The sequence below is a fragment of the Dermacentor albipictus genome, chromosome 8 (assembly GCF_038994185.2).
Source record: "Dermacentor albipictus isolate Rhodes 1998 colony chromosome 8, USDA_Dalb.pri_finalv2, whole genome shotgun sequence".
Taxonomy (NCBI): Eukaryota; Metazoa; Arthropoda; class Arachnida; order Ixodida; family Ixodidae; genus Dermacentor; species Dermacentor albipictus.
The window spans coordinates 117,661,909-117,682,012 of NC_091828.1; the positions used below are offsets into that span (position 1 = coordinate 117,661,909).

Here is a 20,104-nt window from a genome sequence, read left to right on the forward strand (position 1 = left end):
AGGGTGCGAAACAAATAGTCAACAGCATATAGCAATACATTCTCACTTGACAACCCGATATTATACTATGGACCATTGTATTGTCCACGAAAAACCAGCAGGAATATCTGAGACATCCACACCCTACAGTGGACTAATGGTGGAAGCGCTGCCCGACGCAGGTTTAGCTCAGTACGTGCATGCCAGCTTCGGCTTAATTATGGCGTGAGGCAGGCTGCGCCATTATTGGCCGTCTGAGGTTCTGTAATTATAACCTTTTCTTGTTTCTTTGGGGGGGGGGGGAGCTCAGTATATTATTTATTCAGCTCTTAGCGGTGCGTAATAAGATATTGCGTCTTTAATAATTCCGTTTTATACCTTCACTATAGTCGCTACACGGTTACTGGCTCATGCATTAATAAGAACTGCATTGATTTACTGGCGCTATCGCAATACAGTATACTAAAACATTGACCAACAGAAACACTTACATAAACATTTTAGTCATGTTACATTGAGTATATCTGCCAGATTGACATATCACACATGCATCTCACCAGTTATATGCTGTGCTCAAAAGTGTGCGGGTTACATGCGTTAATCGACAATGACAACCAACCACGCTTGAATGGCGCCTCCGCTGGCTAGCGTTATGTCACAAATGTGAAAACGAGAGCTAGTCAACAAAAAAAGAGTATCCGACGATTTCGATACTCCTTAGTGCGACATCGGCGCGCAGCTCGGTACGTGTGTTCATTTCGACATATATTGAGGCAAGCAATTTACACATACACGTACACATACAGTACACATACACACGAAGAAGACATGATGCACGAGGAGGAGCGCTACTGACAAGTCTCTGTTTCACTTTACAGACCCTCAAGCTTCATAAAGTGAGCCGCGTTCAAGTGTCACGACCCTTCCCCGTGCGTAGGGGATGAAAACAAATCTGAAGAAGTGAACGACTGCTAGCCTATGGCCATAGGTGCAGAGATTTCTTGCACATTTTGTACGACATAATGTATCTGCTTCAAACAACAAAGCCCAGGCAGCCCATTTCGGTATGGTGCAAAAGAATACACGATTCATTTCACAGATAAGTAGATTATTGTGTATAAAGAATGCCTATAAAGCCATTATAGCCATGTTTGCATAATTTCACAAGACGATTGTCTCCCGAAATTGCGCCTCGCAGGCGTACGTGGTAATACGTGCAACAGAACGTGCATATTACAGTTGAGCTCTTATGCGCTAGGTTCTGGTGGTTTGTGTGCGTAGGCAAAAAAGGTGGTGACCACCTATGAGCTAAAGGAGCTATAGAATAAACAAAATGCGTATGACCAGGTATGCCCCAGCTACGTTTAATTGCGAGCAGTGTCAAAACGCATCATGATAAAAAACGTGACGAGGGTGCGCCTAAAAGAACATCGTCGTGAACAGAAGCGGGAATGTGTGCGACTACGGCGAGCAGCACGAAATATGGAAGAAGATCCTGCGCCAAACGCCAAGATTATGCACCTTCGATTGGAACACCCTTACCGACACCACTCTCATCGTAATTGTGGGTGATTTGAACATAGACGTGTCTCGGCCACAGGGGCGGCGCCAGGGTTTTTTTACTTATTTATTTAGTGGTCCAGCCGAGGTTCTGATGCCGGTATATGTATCAGTGCTACACTCGTGCCGCCCAATTCCCCTGCAAGAGTACCGCAGAGATACGACAGGCTATCATTATACAGACATACTAGTGAATTCACATAAGTCGATTACTGTGCGCAGGAATCAGACATGTATACAACACGATGAATATCTATCTTATTTTCAAAGGGCTCTCGACCGCAAGCAAAGCTACGTTGCTCAGATGTTTATTGGTCATCTTGCTGCGAAGTCTTCAATCTTCGAGGGCGCAACAACGTGCGGTCGTAAGATGACGATGCGTGTATCATCCAGGTGATAACATGTAGCCTTTGTAGTTTGTGGAAGGCTAGTCGATATTCTTCCAAGACAGTCCCCAATTCCAGCACTATGTCTCTCTTGCACTTCATTTCGGCTTCGATGCGCTGAAGAAGTTTCTTTACCAGCTTGCACTCAACTTCAATGCTTTTGAGGTCGCATACATAGTTGCTTGGCAAAAAGCTTGAGTAAGGAGATGTTCATAAAATTTTCACTCCGAGGGTGGAGGGTGCTGACTCCCCAGAGTACGTGATTATTATCCGCGAAGCGCCTGGTTAGCTCCGCAATCAGGTGGTCCAGAACGGGCAGAAAAATTTGACTCTGAATGTTTCCTTTGAATCAGGAGAATCTTCTTCAACACGCCGCCCTTCGCTCTGCAGATTCTGTACTACATGAAGCGGAAGGGGTGTCATTCCCCCCTGTTTTCTTTGGGACACCGCGTTCTCCTCATACATACTGCAGGTCTGCGCCCAGACAATGTCAAATGCGTTCTGCGCATTTCTCATTTTGGCGAAGTCGTCAATGACTGTGCGTGCCATCAGGCATGCCTGACTAATATTGCAGTCTCTACATTGGAATAGGTCAAAAAGAACCTTAAGACTGCTGGGTACCATGGTAAATAGGCTTGCATTGAAGAGAAACGAGTTCGTTTGCTCAAGCATGCCCCTGGCTTCCGTAGCCCACCTGCTTTTTGTAGCGATGACTTCGGCGAGATATACAACCATAACAGGAAAGTTTTTCATGCCCGCTGTGCAAGACGCTATCTGGCAGGCCCATCGTGTATCGTTAAGATGCTGCAGATCTATCATTGGCAAAGACAATCTTTTCTGCACATCTACGCACACAGAGTGAATTGCAGATCTACTAAGGAAAACAGAGGCATTATAAAAGAGAGTAAAAATCACTCACCGGTTTTATCACCTTGCAGACAACCACGATGAGTAGATTTAGGTGGTTGTTCATGCAGTGGACGTACACTGTAAAAAAAAAAAATTTGCCTTACTTTACAGAAAATGTGCTGGTAATGTGTCACCGAACATTTTTAGGTAAATGAAGAACGTTCATTTCCGTAGAACGGACAGCTCTAACAAGGTGACCGGAATACAACATACGAGTGCTTTTGTATCTAGGAAACGGAAGATTCTGTATGCTGAATCTGCACTATAACCGTTAAAGTACAGGTGCCTCTCGTATTGAAATAACTGAACACGCTGTATGCTGAATCTTTACTATAACCGTTAAAATACAGGTGCTTCCCGTATTCGGAGAATGAAAGACTCTTTATGCTGAATCTGTACTGCATCCGTTAAAGTAGAAGTGCTTCCTGTATTTCGTCTTGCAGAGCATATCCATTGTTTGGAGAATGTACCATCGGGGACAAAATTGCCTAGGCTGCGCGTGAGTCGACCGATATTAACTGGTGCACTATTTCCTGGGATCAGCCGCGCTAACATCTGCATTCGGATTGAGCATACGTGACCCACTGTTTCCAGTGGTCTTGTACACCGAGATGCAATTGGGTCGAAGCTCGCATTTCCAGGGTACTTTTGTCCACGATAGTACATCTCCTTTAATGCAAATGTCATGAAGGCAGCTCATAGCCGAAGTAGCAGGTCACCATTGAGAAAATTGTCTTGCCAACTCACATATGGCTACAGAGATAAAACACTTTGCAGTTTGTGATATGAATGCCTTGCATAGCATATATACAAAAAGGTGCACAATTTCAGCCCTCAAGTTCTTAGATCACAGAAGCAACTTTGTTTTCGTCAATCACTCGTTTTGCATTTTTTCCTGGGGAAAGTGGTTCCTGACCCCAAACACATTGCGACGATAAACTTGGTGCTGCTAGGAGAAACAAATAGTATTCGTGAATTTCCATCCTAAAGAAAGCCGCAAAAAGGATAGCCAAAGCACACAACAGTGCGGTAGCTTCTGTGTTAGAAAAACGTGGAGGTACACCAACATTGTGGGAATAAGGGATGTTGGTGCATAATATAATAGGTCAAGAGAAGCCAAAGTGGTAAATGAAGGCACGAAGGGTGTGCTTAGATGTGATGATTGCGGTGGAGCGGGTATGAACACTGCTGTCAGTTTTTTGCAAAGAGGAGTGACCAAAACAGAAAACGATGTACACATATAAGCAGTCACTAATCCAGTAGGCGTTTTCTTCCCAAAACTCAAAATATGTATTAAGATAAACAGTTTCCACATTGTGAAAAACGCCATGGAGACAGACAGACAGACAGACAGACAAAGAACTTTATTTACATGTTCCTGAGAAGCTTTGTCCTAGGGCAGAGCTGCGGGCCACTGTCACGTAGGCCTAAGAACGTTACAGCTTACTATTATACGGAGACCACATAGAATGAATGACAAACAGAATACAAATAGCTTGGTATATTGATTTGAATCATCGTGTTTTTAAGAGAAAGGTGTTAAGGAGCATGCACAGCTGTAAACCTGATCTCCGACGTGGAGCCGATGAAATGCTACATGTGAAAAAATGTTTGGATTACTGAATAAAAGTAAACAGCACAATGATGTTGTTCTGCGTTCTAGTAATTATTCATATTACAACTATTATTTTATATAGAATATTAGCTGACGTTCAAAGCAATAATTTAAAACTACGACGAAGGCTGAATAGTTAACTGCTCATTGATTGAGATCCTTAAATCTCATTAAAGCTCATCGCTGAGTAGCCTTAAATACATCACTGTTATACTTCCGTTTATAAAGAAGGAAATTATGTTCTTGTGGCACTTGATTTGCTGATTTGAAGCTAACGTATATTTTGCAGCCTCGAGTTTTCTCAGGAGTCGCTGCTGAACTACCATATGCGCAGGCAGCGCTGGTAGGCATCACAACCATTACCACGTAGGAGGAGCTACGCTTCTAAGCGCCTCCCACCTATACGATAATTGACTTCGGACCGACCTCCAATGACATGAAGCAAACAAGGCTGTAAAGTTGGCTTAGGTACATGAACGCACTAATGCGAAATTTCTTGCAGAGCAGAGTACCAAACAAAATTTACATCGAAGTGAATAACTTCATTAGACGCTCTCCTCCTGCGCACAGCGTCAGTGTCGGGATTCACGAGGGGCATCCGGTGAAACTTCACTTTAAGGGTACGGCCGCAGTAAGACATTCCTTCAGATTGTGCTAAAAAATCGGTGAGATTTTTCGAAAGTAATTTTTCATGAGACGTGGATGGTGCTGAATATAGTTCACCTTGTGCATTCGTATTTGGGCACTGCACAATTTGTGCATTGCAGTAGCCTTGCTACGACGAATTTACTTTGCTACGGCGAAAGTTATTCCTATAATAAAGCCAGGGAAGCCGCCGACAAATTACGCCACCTTCATATCCATTTCTCTGCTTAGCTGCATAGGGAAGCTATTTGAAAAAATGATTCACAAACGACTACATTTCTTCATGGAAACTACAAAAGTTTACACGGAGGAAGTGAATGGCTTCCGGCAACATAGACCCCCAATTCGTAATGTCATTGCCTTGGTCTCCTCAATTGTAGGGGAATTGGTCTGTGGAAACACACCTACTGCATTGTTTTTGGACAATAAGGGAGCAATACTTTACGCTTTGGAAACCCTTGGTCTTGGAGGACGGCTTTACGCATGGATTAAAGACTATTTTCAAGGACGCCAACTTTTCATGTGTACCCGGGATGGCCCCACGATGCTTTATGCTTCGAGAAGGGAGAGCCACAAGGAGCTGTGTTAAGCCCCGTATTATTTAATTCAGTTCTCATCCATCTGAAAAGGAACCTGACCCGTGGCGTCAAAATCACACTCTATGCGCACGAGATCTGCATTTCGAGCGCGGCGCGTTCCCGCTGTACCCCATATATTTGCTAGCGTTCTCTGGAGAGCGGACACCGTCTCCAGAGAGCGCTAGCAAATATATTGGCCTAACTAAATCCAAAGGATCTGAAACTGTCTCCCTACAAAAGCGTTGCCATCGCTTTCACGCGAAGGCGTATGGAAAAATACCCACTAGTGTTGGGTGGACGTACCCTTTCATACGTCAAGACGCACAGGTTTCTTGGAGTGACGATCGATAGGAACCTCACATGGTCGCCTCAAGTGAAAAACCTGAGTGCGAAGATCTCCTCAGCGTCGCACCTTTTCAGATTTTTAGCCGGAACACAGTGGCGCAGTAGCTGTCGATCAATGGTGCTCCTCCATATTACCTACGTCGACGGAACACTACGATATTACCTCCCGATCCTGCACAATATGTCTCCCACAGCCAAGACAAAACTTGAGGTAGCACGGAAGAACTGCCTTCGCGTATGTCTTGGCCTTCCTAAGGGGTCGTCCCGCTCAGAAACTGTAGCAGAAACTGGATAACTGCCTCTTGAAGTGCTATCTTCGCAGAAGACTCACTTTTCAAAGGAAATTTCTAGAACCCGTGCTACGTCTAGCATTGGGCAGGCCCTCGGAAGCATATCTATTTCGATTCCTGCTCAGGCGTTGCAAAGTATGCCACGAAACATTTCACCATAGACACTGTCCCCGCAGGAAACCGTGCCATATATCCCTGGAATCAGTGTGCAAAAGAAAATGCCTCAAACAGCTACTTATCAGATAGCTCTGGAATATGTGCTCAAAAAATACGCAACTGTAACGCACATTTTCACAGATGGCTCTACAATTCCACATCGGTCATCGCGCGGACTTTTTGTTCCCTCTACAGGGCAACGATTCTCTTTTCGTCTTGAGCGAGCGACATCATCTGCTTCAGCAGAGCTATACGGCATTAAGGAGGCCCTTGCGCATGTACTTCGATAGCAGCCGCCAAAGACATGGGTGATTTTCACGGATTAAAGAGCAGCCCTACAAAGTATGTGGAACAGGCACAAGCCTTGCAATAATGAATCTGCAGCATTTTATATTGATTAACTTCACAAGGGGGATTGAATCAACCTCCAGTGGATACCTGGCTACGCTGGCATTTCGGGAAATGAAAGAGCGGATGAAGCTGCCATAAATGGACTCCAATACCGCAATTTCAAAAGAACATTTCTTTACAAAAGCCGACGCTTCAAACATGGCAAAAAATATGCCTATAAAAAAAACGCATCTGCAATCTGCCGCTTCACCAGGATAACTTCCTCCGCTACTTTGGCCCAGAAATGAGACCAAAAATTTGACGACCACTTCCTCGAAATTGTACCATCGTCGTCGACTGAATGTGGCATACACGAACAACTGTCTGTACCGCATATGACTTACCACTAACCCATACTGTGATAACTGTCACAACTAGAATGCCCCGCGTACCACGACGAGAGACAATTTTCCAGCAACAACTGGACATGGCCAGGAACCGTCAACATTACCGAAAATCTTAGGTCCATTGCCTGGCCTTTCAAAAATGCGGCGGGTGTTGGATTTATTGTTCAAATACCTGTCAGAAATTGGTCCAATGGGAAAGCTTTAATGATTGCACAGTTCATATACAATAGCCTAAATTTACCCGCCATGTCACCTGTAAATATTAGTATCAGGTCCACTTGGACATTTCATATTGATTTTTATTCTTTTTTCTCCTACTATCCTCTGGAATCTTTTAGTCCCATCCCTAATTCCTATACAGTGTAGCATACTAGCGGTTATATACGTGCCGGCAAAATTCTGTTTTTCTGCTAAAGAGTCTCTCTCTTTCTCTCTCTCTCCCTCGATGGCGCAAATTGTTTGTTTTGTAAGGATATCTTAACGTGTTCCTATATTTTCATTATGTCAACAATACCCAAGTGGGCCAGGTTAGGCAGCATAGCAATTACTACATTGCAGGCGGACATTGAAAGACATACCGTTCTTCAATATCCGCAGGGGTATATTTGCAGTTGTTTTGCAGAAACCGGAGTCTCGTTGAGTGAATAACTGTTGGCAGGCTCGAAAAACAGCTGCGCGCCTCCAGCCCGATAAATCCAGATAGCTAGCATCTACAACGTTGAGCGGAAAGTCTCTTATTTTCTACGAAACACACAATTAAAGGGTAGTTCCATTGATTCATTGCTTCCCAGCAATAAAGGTAGACTTGCAGCCATTGAAATGTGTCACATTCTTCGTACGCAGAAACAAAAAATGGCTGTGGCTTAGGTAAGGTTAAGCCCAGGATGCGAAGCATACTAGCCTTTATTTTAGTTGTTGAACCACTGTTTAGCCTGGTGAACTGCTGTTGCTTCGCTATATTTGGTTCGGCTAGACGAAGAAACAACTCATGCATTACTTCTTCGCCTTCAAGAGTGGAACGCGACAGCGTTCCCGTCGACCCGCCAAGGGGTGTAAGACAATGGGCTACAGGGCAGCGACTACGCGCCCCGCATTGGACGCGGTGAGCGTCGAGCAAAGCAGCGTTCGGCGCGGCAACGAAATGTGCGCCTGAGCAAGAGACGCCCGCCTTAGAAACAGCGCGTTTCTAAGGCAACACCGCATTCTCTAGAGGCGCTTTTGTACCGCTTTGAAGCGTTGTACTCGTGGCTCAGTGGTAGCGTCTCCGTCCCACACTCCGGAGACCCTGGTTCGATTCCCACCCAGCCCGTCTTGCAAGAGTTGAGCCAAAGCCACTTCTCCTCTGTCGTGACGTCACGGTGTCACGTGATTTCATGGTCACCGCCGCGCCTGAGGAGCTGGGTTGAGCCCTCGTAATATGCTTCGCATAAAAAATAAATCGCAGCAGATGCATATCCATCAATAATAATGAACTTGCATGTGGAGGTTTCACGTGGGCCCAACGACACCAGCAACAATAAAACAAACATACTTGTGGCCGCTCATGCTTTTCTGGATTGCACTCAAATGTCTTCTGAGCAGCCGTGTGGGAGTTTGCTAATTTGTAGAATTTCAGTAAACTGGCAAAAAAAATGTTGCAAGGAGAAGCTGCTACCGATGGCAATCGCATATTCAATAACGATGTCTCTGATTAAACAATCTTAGCTTCTAATAAGATTGGAGAAATTAAAGGAAATACTTTTATTTCATACAAAATTATGTAAGCAAACCGGATGCGCACGAAGTAAATCGTAGTTAGGCTTTACTAGGTGAGCACTTAGGAGCAGTTTTCCCTGGAGTGGCTGCGAAGATGTGTGAACCATTCTTCGCAAAGTCTGCAGCGCGTTTGGCGTGTTCCTTCCACTATAATATTCTCCTTGTCCAGTTGGAGTTTGCTTCGAGGAGATTCTCGCCGTATTCTTCTTACCATTGTTCTCCATGTCCAGGTGCTATTTGCGGCCGAACGCTGCGGTAAAAAATAACATAGTTGTCCTTATTGCAGCAATATTTCCGCAGATAGAGACACCATATGCTCAGAGCAGGCATGCAGAATAAAACTGCGCATTGGCCAGAGTAAATTATATTTTGACAGAATTTTAAGACTACCTTACAGCAAGCGAGAAGCATTATTTTTTTAGTGTGACACAGGTATACTTTTGTTGCTCTTCTGACAAGGGGTGGTTAGAGATGCTGCTACAAGAAAGCAGATAAATTGAAATGTTTCGAAAAGAGCTTTCTTGAAAAAAATTTAAAAAACCGGGTGTAATGTTGCAAATTATTGACCTTTCAATTGATATGTGTGACCTACCTAGTATGGATAGAATTACTATAGTTTGAAGACGCTGCAATTTTTAAACTTCCTCACTGTCACATAGGCACGTTGGTTTCTCAATGGCGCCGAAACTAGATACTTATTTTCACATTTTCGTGCGCATTGCTGCTTCTTTCTTTGAATAGCTGAATTATTCTTAAAGAAACCACCGTACGAGTGCCCATTCTGGAACTTTCTATTATGTGTTTCGTGTTCTTTATTGCTCTAACATATTTCGCTACATTAGCAGAAACAATTTGGCCAGTGAACTCGTAATGTTGTTTCCTTTTCAAAATGATTTGCGGAATAATTGACTGTTATTTAGCTACTATTCCAAATAGAAAAAGTCCCGCGCTGTAACAAAACCTAATTTCCCATTGTGCTATGCCGTGCTTAATTAGGTAGTTTGTACTTGTGGAATGCGCACACGGGATAAAACCAGTCATTTTACGAGTCCAATATTGAACGCTTTTCCACTACTCATTGTGTCAGGGAAAACGTATTTTATACTAAAGCCAAGGAATATCAGGGATGGAAATAATGAGAAAAAGTCTAAATCAGGAAAGCTATTGTTTGCCAAGGCAGAGCTCTGCCAGGTGCCATATTGCAAAAAGTATTAGCTTCATTTAGCCTAAGCTGAAAGTCAACAGCACTGCATAATTCGCAATAACAACTCATTAATTTGTTCGCAATTCTGAACCTACCATTTTCTGGCTGGTTTATTTTGCTTTTTTCCCGCAAATTCAGGCTATTACTGTACATCATTGTTAAGCTTCAGGCGGATGAGGGTGACACCTACTGAGTTTCAATGAATGAAAGCCTCGGGCTGTTACTTCATGATTACCACAGGCAATCACTAAGTGAATGGAACTGAAATCCATTGCAGACGACTATAGCTAAAAACAATATAGGTGCTCCGCGTTGCGCCTATTGTGTTTACAAGTAAGTCTTCTGTTAGTGTTCCTTTCTTCTATTACAGCTGAACTTTCTACATTAAGTAGCGTGTTGCCGAGGTAATTTTTAGAAAGCTTGTTCAGGGGTTTCTTTGACGATTTGATAATTGTTGCAGCAAACGCTGTCGCAAAGCGCATTGCAGGTCGCGTCCACAAGTATGACATTCACGTCAGACAAATATTGGTCGCTCTTTCTATAAACAATGCGTCATTAAAAAAACATTAACCTCGATTACCGTGTGCCAGCTGTACAATTTACAGTGAAACGTTCTGGGACAAATAACAGAAACTGCGTAAATTTGATCTGAACGCAATTTGTGACCATTGGCATGTCTGCAGCATCAGTCACCGCCATTTTTAATAACTTGACAAAAGGAAGCGCATTTCAAGAAATTGCTGAACTATGGAGAAAACTTAAAGACCCTTACCAATCACACTGTTGTGTACCTATGTTTATGCTGTAGTGTCACTCATAGAGCAAGTGCCATAAACGCCACGCTTCGTTTGTAATGCTACATTGTAACTAAGTAGGATAGATTTGGTTAATGTCGGTTCGTTTAGGTTGAAACAGATTCTCAGAATGGGGATTGGCGAAAGCGTCTGAAATTGATATCTTTCTTCAGCTATTTCGCCCACTTTGTATGAATGTTGGCCGATCTTGCACAATGAAGACGGGGAGTAGAGCTCAGAACGGAGAGAGAAAATGGAGGTGCGGAGCAGGGGGGCAGCAAAGCATTAGATTCGTTGGTGGGTGCGCGGATCAAATCAAGCTGTAAGGAATGGGCGGGCGGCAACTGCGAGCTCTTTATTTGTGATAGAGGTCTTCGCATCATTAGGAGCAGCTTGATTGATACTCATTGCGGCAATGTTACTGACAAGATAATAAGGATCATGCGAATTCATAAAAAGCTCTAAATGGGATGTGTGGTTACAATACATACGCCGTTTTAGAATAATTTGGAATTGTAATTGGCGGCAACATTGCTACTGCAAGTGCGTTAGGCGAACCTTTCCGAGCACATTGTAAAGGTTTCCTCACACCTCAATGTTAGACGCAGATGCAGGGATAAACGTGTGAAAGCAAAAATGTCGGACACCGAGATCAGTAAATTGTGATTGGAGGTTTCGCGTCATAAAAGTTGGAAGACCAGCACAATCGAGGCGTCCAAAAATAGTTTCATATAATGGTGGGCAATGTTTGATGCTGGAAATGCTTAGTCTGTGAGGAAATAAGAATAATATAGCTACCACGCTAAGTAAATTAAGGAAATGACCTTGGTTGCCAAGGCCATCGTCACTTTTGCAGGCGAATGCTCAAAATATCTACCCATCCATATCGCGTGGTGACGTTTTGTGGTCTTTTGTTAGATTGGTGACAGGCAATGTGGGAGGAGCAGGAAAATTATGACAGGTCGCGGGGGCTATTGGCAGGAACGTGTATAACCTGGAACATTTTCGTATTTTTTAAATCTTTTTGATGCGTAATTAGTTTGTAGACGCCATATACAATCCAAAGATTTTCTAGTTTTTGGGAAGTCACGTTGCAGACAAGCGAAGTGCGCGTGGATGGAATATTTCTCACCAATGATTGAGGGCCACTGGCAGGAATGGAATAGAAACAGATCGAAAATCTACATTTCGCCACCAATATTACAGTTCCAATCTAGTGTGAGGTGTATTTATTGGCCATTATTTCATGTGTTTTTTCTGTGATCCCTCTTCTAATTTTTTTTGTGTTCTCAGTGAAATTTTGTGAGCTGAATTTACGTTCCAGTGCATGTTTTGCCAGCTGTCTTCTATTTGGTTTTGCAGAATTCTTTGTTCTTCTCAATTGTCTTTTTTATTGCCACGTCGCTCTTTTTATTCGTACTTGTTCTGGGTGCAAATGTGTACCCGGCTCCGATTAAGGTTATCAGTGTCGCATATGAATCGTGTACTAAACAATAGAAAAAATACGCTCACGTTTTGTAGGAGTTGGCCGCTTCGGTCCCTTAGTAGGGCGTGGATTTTTAGGGGGTCCGAGAAGTCTTCCCTCAATTATAACGCGCTTTACAACTGCAGGAAGAGATCCCCGCCCTGGAACTTGCACCATAGAGCCTAGAAAGGCAAATGTAAGCACAATAAGAAAAACGTTCATGCTGGAAACTTTCGTGATATTCGAGAATTTGAAACATCTGATAATATCGGTTTTTGGTGACGGACGCTTAGATATGCGTTGTGATCAATACAGGTGGCGCTCTCTTATTCACGCGTTGCCTCGAAGCTACCACGTGCACTAATATATAGAGTGCCTGATGTAAATCAATTTTTAGATCACATTGAGTGAGACAATTGCTTTTCTTTGAAGATGCCTACGACGAGGTGCTGCGTTAACTACATTCGAGAAAAATTGAAGATGCATCAGTTTAACAATTAACACAGCGCAAGAAAATCGCGGAAAACCGCGCAGTGTATGACCAAGCTAGGCAGCCTGGATTTCAACGTGAATCCGTCTGTATTTTACCAGCCAATTCTAGCCATTGTTGATAGCCTCTTGGGCAGCCAGAAAAATGCAGTGCTCAATGTTCTATTCCTCATTGCTATCATTGATTCTTTGGCACCCTTTGACACATATTGATACACAGCCCGCCAGCCTCTGCTTCTTCTATCATAGCAGTCGAAACTTCAAGGAAGACCCACACAAAACTTTAGAAAAAGTTTGCACTACGGTGAATCGAGAGAACTGCTATCCTAAACAAACCGCAAGGACATGTTTCTGCCAATAAAAGTCACACGTGAAATGATTATACTACATAAAATGTGAGCGTTGTACACAAATACACCGTTGCTTTATGGAAAGTAGCGTATGTTGCAGCCTCAAACGATAATGCTTCCAATAAACCGCAACCCTTCCGCCAGAAGTGCATGGAAAACACAGCGTAATAATAGTAAATTTGCTCCAAAACAACGTTTCTTGCAGTTAAATTGACAAGTTTACTTGTTCATCTTAAGCCTGAGACCATGTTTCACCGCCTAACAAATGTTATCACACAGCGCAGGATGCGACAAGCTTGCAAACCAAGTTTCTGGAATATTATCGATGGTTTCAACCGCTAAATGTCACCCAACCTCGGGTAATCTGATTGTATGACGCGCGACGCGAACACTGTAGAACTTTGTGAAACACACGCGGATCCCAACGATTACTCTGGAACATTCGACGACTGATGTATAAAAGCCGACGCGCTTTACCCGCTAATCGGATTTTCCACGATCGCCGAGTTTGTTCGCCGCTATCGTAGTTCTTTGAGCGTAGCCTGCGTCTGAGGGCACAAGCTTGCGGAATAAACCGCTAGTCTCGTTAATCACAGTTTTGCTGCCTTCTTCAACGCCACTACTACGTGACAATATGTAAGAAGTGTGGATGGGCTTGTGCTCTATTTTCGTTCCCGGAACCTCGTAGCAGTTGGCCGACGAAGTTTGGCCTAGGATATGCAGTCGTGTGGAACGAATGTGCCTATTGTTTAAATACTGCTAAAAGGGAGTCTTGTGATTTTCGAGGCAAAAACTTATTCTAATGGAAATCCCTTCGATGCCAAAGAAGTTATGTTTGTTTTTGTTTTCTCGAACTGTCTAAACGGAGGTTATGGAGGCTGTGCTACCACTTATGCTCTCATTGGATGTTTCGCTCCAATTGGAGGTTTCGCGGCTCAGTCTCGTGCACGAAAGGAAGGAAAGCGGGAAGAAAGGCGGGTTCTACTCTTGGCGGTCCGGGCGGCCGCACTTCCCGGGGCCGCTACATCTTGAAAGACATCTGTGACGCGGACAAGGCCCACCTTGGCGAAGGAAGGGCGAGAGGGTGGGTGCGTTCTACTGCTGGCGGCACGTGCGGCTACGCGTGCCTGGCCGGGTCACTTCATTTCGAAAGCAATCTGCGACGGTGCACAGACCATTGTGCATTCTGATTACGCGGTTTCGCTCGCACCGTTGCGAGAGGCTGCAGGAGGGTCAACCCGCCCACTCCTGCGGCTTTCCTTCCTCACTCAGTGTTTTCACAGCGAGTTTCCGCTGTCATTGAGTGAGATGTGTTCGTGTGTGCTTGTGGGCGTGTGAGACCGTGCTTTTTAATTAGTATATCCATGCTTACACGCTCATACAGCCGACAACACTGCTATGCGTAAATCGTATAGCTGTCCAAAAATTACATATCTCTATCGGTACTTCTCCTTTCGGCAAAAACCGCGTTTTTTTACCACTGCTGCGAACGATCGTTTGCGCCCTGAGAACACTGCAACGAATCGTTGCGCTCGAGGTTACTATTGGAAAACTTTTCTGTGTAGAGAGGCGTATATTTGTTTCATTCGCGTATGGTTTCATTATATCTCGTCAGAATGGTTTTGCTCCTTCACTTCACCATGTCGGACGAAAAACAGTGACACAGTACCCATACACACCTGTCGCTCAAAGTATCCACCAGACTTCGGGAAGCTTTCCCCGTCGTAACTTCACCTTGGAGCAAATAATAACACCGTGAATGGATGTTTGTAGTGGTGTGGGGCCGTGAGCTAGAGCATGCTCGTGGCCACACACCACTGTGGTGGCTCACGGCCACACACCGTGAGCGACCGATGCTCGCGTGTAATGTTTTTTTTTTCTTTTGCCACATCACAGCTCAGAGGAAACTGCAAGTGGCGTAAATGGTGCATCGCAAGCTCACAATAATATTTCGGGCATGATAGACCACTGCAAACAGTTTCGGAATTCCCTCTGACGAGAGGCAGACGAACACGGATTACGCGACTCTGCGCAGTTCGAAGCACGGGCGGGTATGTTCTCAGTTGGCGGAGTCCCCGGCCCTCTGAGCCACGTCGTCAATAAACAGGGCGCGCCCATTGGTGGTGGCTCTTTACGTATCCGCCTTGAGGGGCAAATGCCGCTGCTTTTTGAAGTTGTACCCGACTTTTTGAGCATGCCTCTGAACTGATTCGACAACGCTTTACTGCCCAGCCGCGCTCATAAGCATTAAGGCTTTAGCGGGCTGGCTATTAAAATGTATGTTTACCTGTCACTGTCAATAAAGCTATTAACATTATTATTATTATTATATTATTATTATTATTATTATTATTATTATTATTATTATTAGTAGTAGTAGTAGTAGTAGTAGTAGTAGTAGTAGTAGTAGTAGTAGTAGTAGTAGTAGTAGTAGTGGTGGTAGTAGTAGTAGTAGCAGTAGTAGTAGTAGTAGTAGTAGTAGTAGTAGTAGTAGTAGTATTGCAGTGATATTTATGTACTCGTGGTCGTTGCATCGTCGGCATTCCAGCTTTGTCATCCTACATCGTTTTGCCGCCGTTGTCATTCCACGAACAGCTGCTCTAGATGCTCGCATGTAGTCCAGGATTCTAGAGAAAAATGATGCCTCCCCACACTTCTCCCAAGAGAGATTTTTCTTCATTCTTCATTACCACGCATCATATTTTTTTTTATAAAGAGAACAAGTTATTCGTTTAAAGCCTTAACGCTCATTTTATGGAGTGATCGTTGAAAGGAAAAATGAAGAAAATTATTTTGTTCATGTGTTATCCCAGCCAACGTAACATCTAAAGCATAAACCGTGAAGCATCCCGAGTTCTAGATATTTTAAACTTTATTAGGTCTATTTTGAAACTGTAGCCTTCTTTTCCGGATTTGTATGCGGGAAATCCGGAAAAGAAGGCTACAGTTTGGAAGTAGACCTAATAAAGCTAAAGATATCTAGAACTTATGAGGGTTCGCTGCGGGAAATCCGGAAGCAAACTGAAAAATTGAATTTGACCTTGCCTAACTTTGCTCAGATCTTCTTATGTGTTGCTTCAAAAAAGCCTTTAAACTTTACACTCTAAGAGCATAGGCTGAAAGCTTTATCTTTATTGAAGACATGAACTTAAAAAAACAATAAATACGCAAGATTGCTTGAGCTAGAAGCAGGCGCATAGATCTGCGTTCGGGCGCATGCCGGGAGCCAGATCACCATAATCGCCTCCTCAATCCGGCATACTAGAAGTTAGGATTACCACTTCGCGAGTTCGTTGATTTGAAATAAAGAAATGATGGTTTTGACTTTATCAAACAAGTTTACAATTAAGCTACGAGTCGCGTGTTTGGAAAAAAAAGTTTTCGGTAACGAGGAGGACAAGAAATACGTGCGCTTTGTGTTACATAGAGAAGTCGTACGTGCAGTAGAGTGCGAGTTGTTTCCCAGTACGTTTGCACCCGATCCCCGACGTCCGCCTCGAAGCTTACCTGCATCCACTCCTTGTTCAGCTCTGGGCAGAAGGGCCAATACGGTCAAAATGACCAAGATAGTCCACGTGTGGCTCTTTTCCATAGCTTTCAAACACACGTGAACTAGTCTAGTTCCCTGCGGGGAGGCTACCTTAAATACTTGTTTAAACAATCTTTACGAGTCGATTAAAGATACATATTACGTGTTTGACTTTCCTCCTCTTTTTCAATAACGGTTTTGCTGGCTTGGGCAGCCATTCAACGCTCATTTTATTATTTATTTTGAGGATTCAAGTCACGTTTTATAGTGTGGCCTCCACAGTTTAGGCTATTGTTGGTTTCACAGAATATTTCATGGAAGAGAACAATGCATGTGAAGAAAGCATTGCCAAATGCACAGCATTTCTAGGGCTGCAAGCAAAGACGGGCGCTATAGGATGGCTTCGGAGTTCATGAAGTGTGAGTGTATTGTTCTGTGTTAAGAGACAGCGAATTTTCACGCGACTGGTGGGGAGCGTAAAACAACGTTCTCCGGCCTTGCAATGCCCATCCATGCTGTCTTTGCATCATGTCAGCCGTACATGAAGGCAACATGGAATATCGTGTCGCTTCTTACGACAACTGTAGGCGAGAACATTTTCCTTCGCAGCGTAGCCTTTCGGCGTTCATTATTTAATTTCCACGTGTACAAAATGTACGCTTCCATTAGGTATAGGGGGCACTGATGGTCACTAAGTAATTTTCCGTGATCGTGTTCAACTCGTGGCGAACCTCGTGAGCGGTTTATTTACAGATAATAAATCAGAAAAAAGTATCTTTACGTGATTTGAAGGCGAAAGCATGAGGACTTGCCTAAGTTAGCTCCATAAACTCCACTTTAGCCCACCGTGCTCTAATTTGTACTAACGTATATCCGCCTCGTCGATCTTAATCGAATTTGTGCCATCCTTCATCCACTTTAATCAATTCATCGTCATTTACTTCACCACTTGATTTCGCAGTTAAAGCCGCAGAAGGTCCAGTGCCGGGAATGTGATGTCATCACTAGGTCACTTCAGTTGTGGTACCATCGGATGACAAAACCGGAGGCACGCAAGAAGTGTCGATTCACGGGGCACATAAGGGTTTCGCGTTAAAAAGAAGGCATGTTGAATGGTGCTTCACACGAGTTTTAAAGACTGGTGAGAGAATAAAAGTGATCGCGGTTAATCTTAAAACTATTTATTACCTACTAAATTGCACATGAACTCAGCTGCAGCGGGGGGCGGGCGGTCGCAGGCGCACAGCCCGTTTAGAGCACGGAATTTTAACGCGATAGCGTTAAGGAGCTCGTGTCGCAGAAAAGCCGGTGTCGTCGGCGTCGGTGTCGGTGTCGGCGTTTGCGGCGTTGACCGTGAGTGATAAATCACGGCAGGCACTCCATAAATAAAAAGCAACTTCCAAGATGGGCTGGGTGGGAATCGAACCAGGGTCTCCGGAGTGTGAGAGGGAGACGCTACCACTCAGCCACGAGTTCGATGCTTCCAAGAGGTACAAACGCGCCTCTAGTGAATGCGGTGTTGCCTTCGAAACGAGCCATGGAATGTTATACTGCGGTGTATATCGGTAATTATGAACATGTAACTTACAGAAGTCGCAATTAAACGAGTAGCGAAGTGCGTTTCGCTGCATTTCTTCTGCGCTTTCCGCACACGCAGAGCCATCTTGCGGCAAACACAGAAGACCCTCTCCTCTCCATGTACGGCGCTGCCCCGACAGATAGCGCCACGCGCGCATTGGAGCTGTCGCGGCTCGGACTCTCTCCCCTGACAACGCTTCGCCTTGCTCCTTCTGCAGAATCAAGCGTCCTTCCTTTCTTTAGATCACTATCTGTCTATCTCTCTGCCCGTGCCGATCACGACGTTTGGCTGGCGTGCATCATTTCCCCGAGTGCACCGAGTTCTTCGGTTCGCTCCGCTTGCTCAGGCGCACGTTTCGTTGCTGCGCCGAACGCCGCGTTGCTCGACCATATGGCTCGACGCTCACCGCGTCCGATGCGGGGCGCCTCGTAAGTGATGGCTGCCCTGTAGCCCATTGTCTTACACCCCTTGGCGGGTCGACGGGAACGCTGTCGCGCTCCACTCTTGAAGGCGAAGCTTAAGCGTCCTCCAATTTTTAAAACATTCCTTGATTGAAAGTTTACAACAAAAGAACGTATATAATGCAGATTTAATAGAGAAAGTGGCATTTGTTAGTGCGCATGTGTCTTGTGCATAAAAAAAAAACACTAAGCGCCGGCTTAAGACTTGCAAATATTTCGTTTGCCCGCAAAAATATCTAGTACGCAGAGATGTCTTCACGAAAAACCGCAAAATATTTGACAATTCTGTTTATTTCCTGAGATCTTATAGTGAATAGCTTGAATTGGGTCGTTCGGGCGTATTCGTGGCAGGTCTGTCTTACGACGGCAATGGGGCTTGGATAGACGGAAGGCGAGGAAAAGCGCAAAGGGGATGGCGGATGCTCTAGGGCAGCCTAGTTGTGAGCAATGACTGCGGGGAAAAGGAAACGGAAGTGAAGGGGCATCGTGTCGCAGCTTTCACGTAACAGTTTGCCAGGGAGGGATGGAAAGGAGCAGGTGCGTGCACTGTAACTAGTTTGCTTGCTCCTTTGTCGCGAGACGGCGTGGTAGAGGTCGAGGACTCTCGGCAATCTAAGTGGCGGGAGCAATCGCAGGCAGGTGAGGGGATGCTGCTGCTCCCTAGTTCACTCCCTCGCTTGCTTGTCCATGACGGATTCTCGTTCACGAAAAATAGTCCGCAGGCACATGCAATCTCCCCATCCAATGCTGATAGCGGTGACGCTGAGACTCAAATGAGAGCAGGAAGTGGACGTGTTCATTCTCCGCAGCAGCCGAAGGGAACAGAGTGAAGGCGCAGTGGTACGGCAAGGATCGAGGGCTCAATGTCGCTTGATCGCACATTAGTTGGTTGCTACGGACTACACTAACATTTTGATGTATCGTAGATGGTTGCTGTATCTTGTTTTGAAACCGAAGCTTTGCGAACATCGCTGAGTTTTCGTGCCCATTAGAGCTCCGTAGCGTTTGGCTTTCTTAATAAGCCAACCAATCACAGCGGACTAGGCGCCATAAGCGTCGCTGGGTTCCTTGCGTCACCGCAGGATGGTTCTGGTCTCCGCGCATCCGTGGCAGCGGTGCAGGCGCCCACATGGGGCAAAGACACACACACACACACAAAAAAAAGCAGAAACCATGCCGTCGCGCGTCTTCGAATACAGTGTAAGGAAGAAATAAACGCTTCTTTTGTAATGGAGAAGAAGAGCCCAAGGACAAGGCCAGCCAGATCGTCTGTTCTGT

General features: G+C 44.7%; 1 long non-coding RNA gene across 1 annotated transcript; it reads right to left on the reverse strand.

The window, feature by feature from the left end:
- Nucleotides 1-8,925: 8,925 nt before the first annotated feature.
- LOC135910292 (uncharacterized) lies at nucleotides 8,926-16,984 on the reverse strand. The gene is made up of 3 exons (XR_010567000.2): nucleotides 16,765-16,984; nucleotides 12,466-12,600; nucleotides 8,926-9,205 (listed from the first exon to the last, which is right to left on the reverse strand). It is a non-coding gene; the product is annotated as an uncharacterized lncRNA (long non-coding RNA).
- Nucleotides 16,985-20,104: the final 3,120 nt, after the last annotated feature.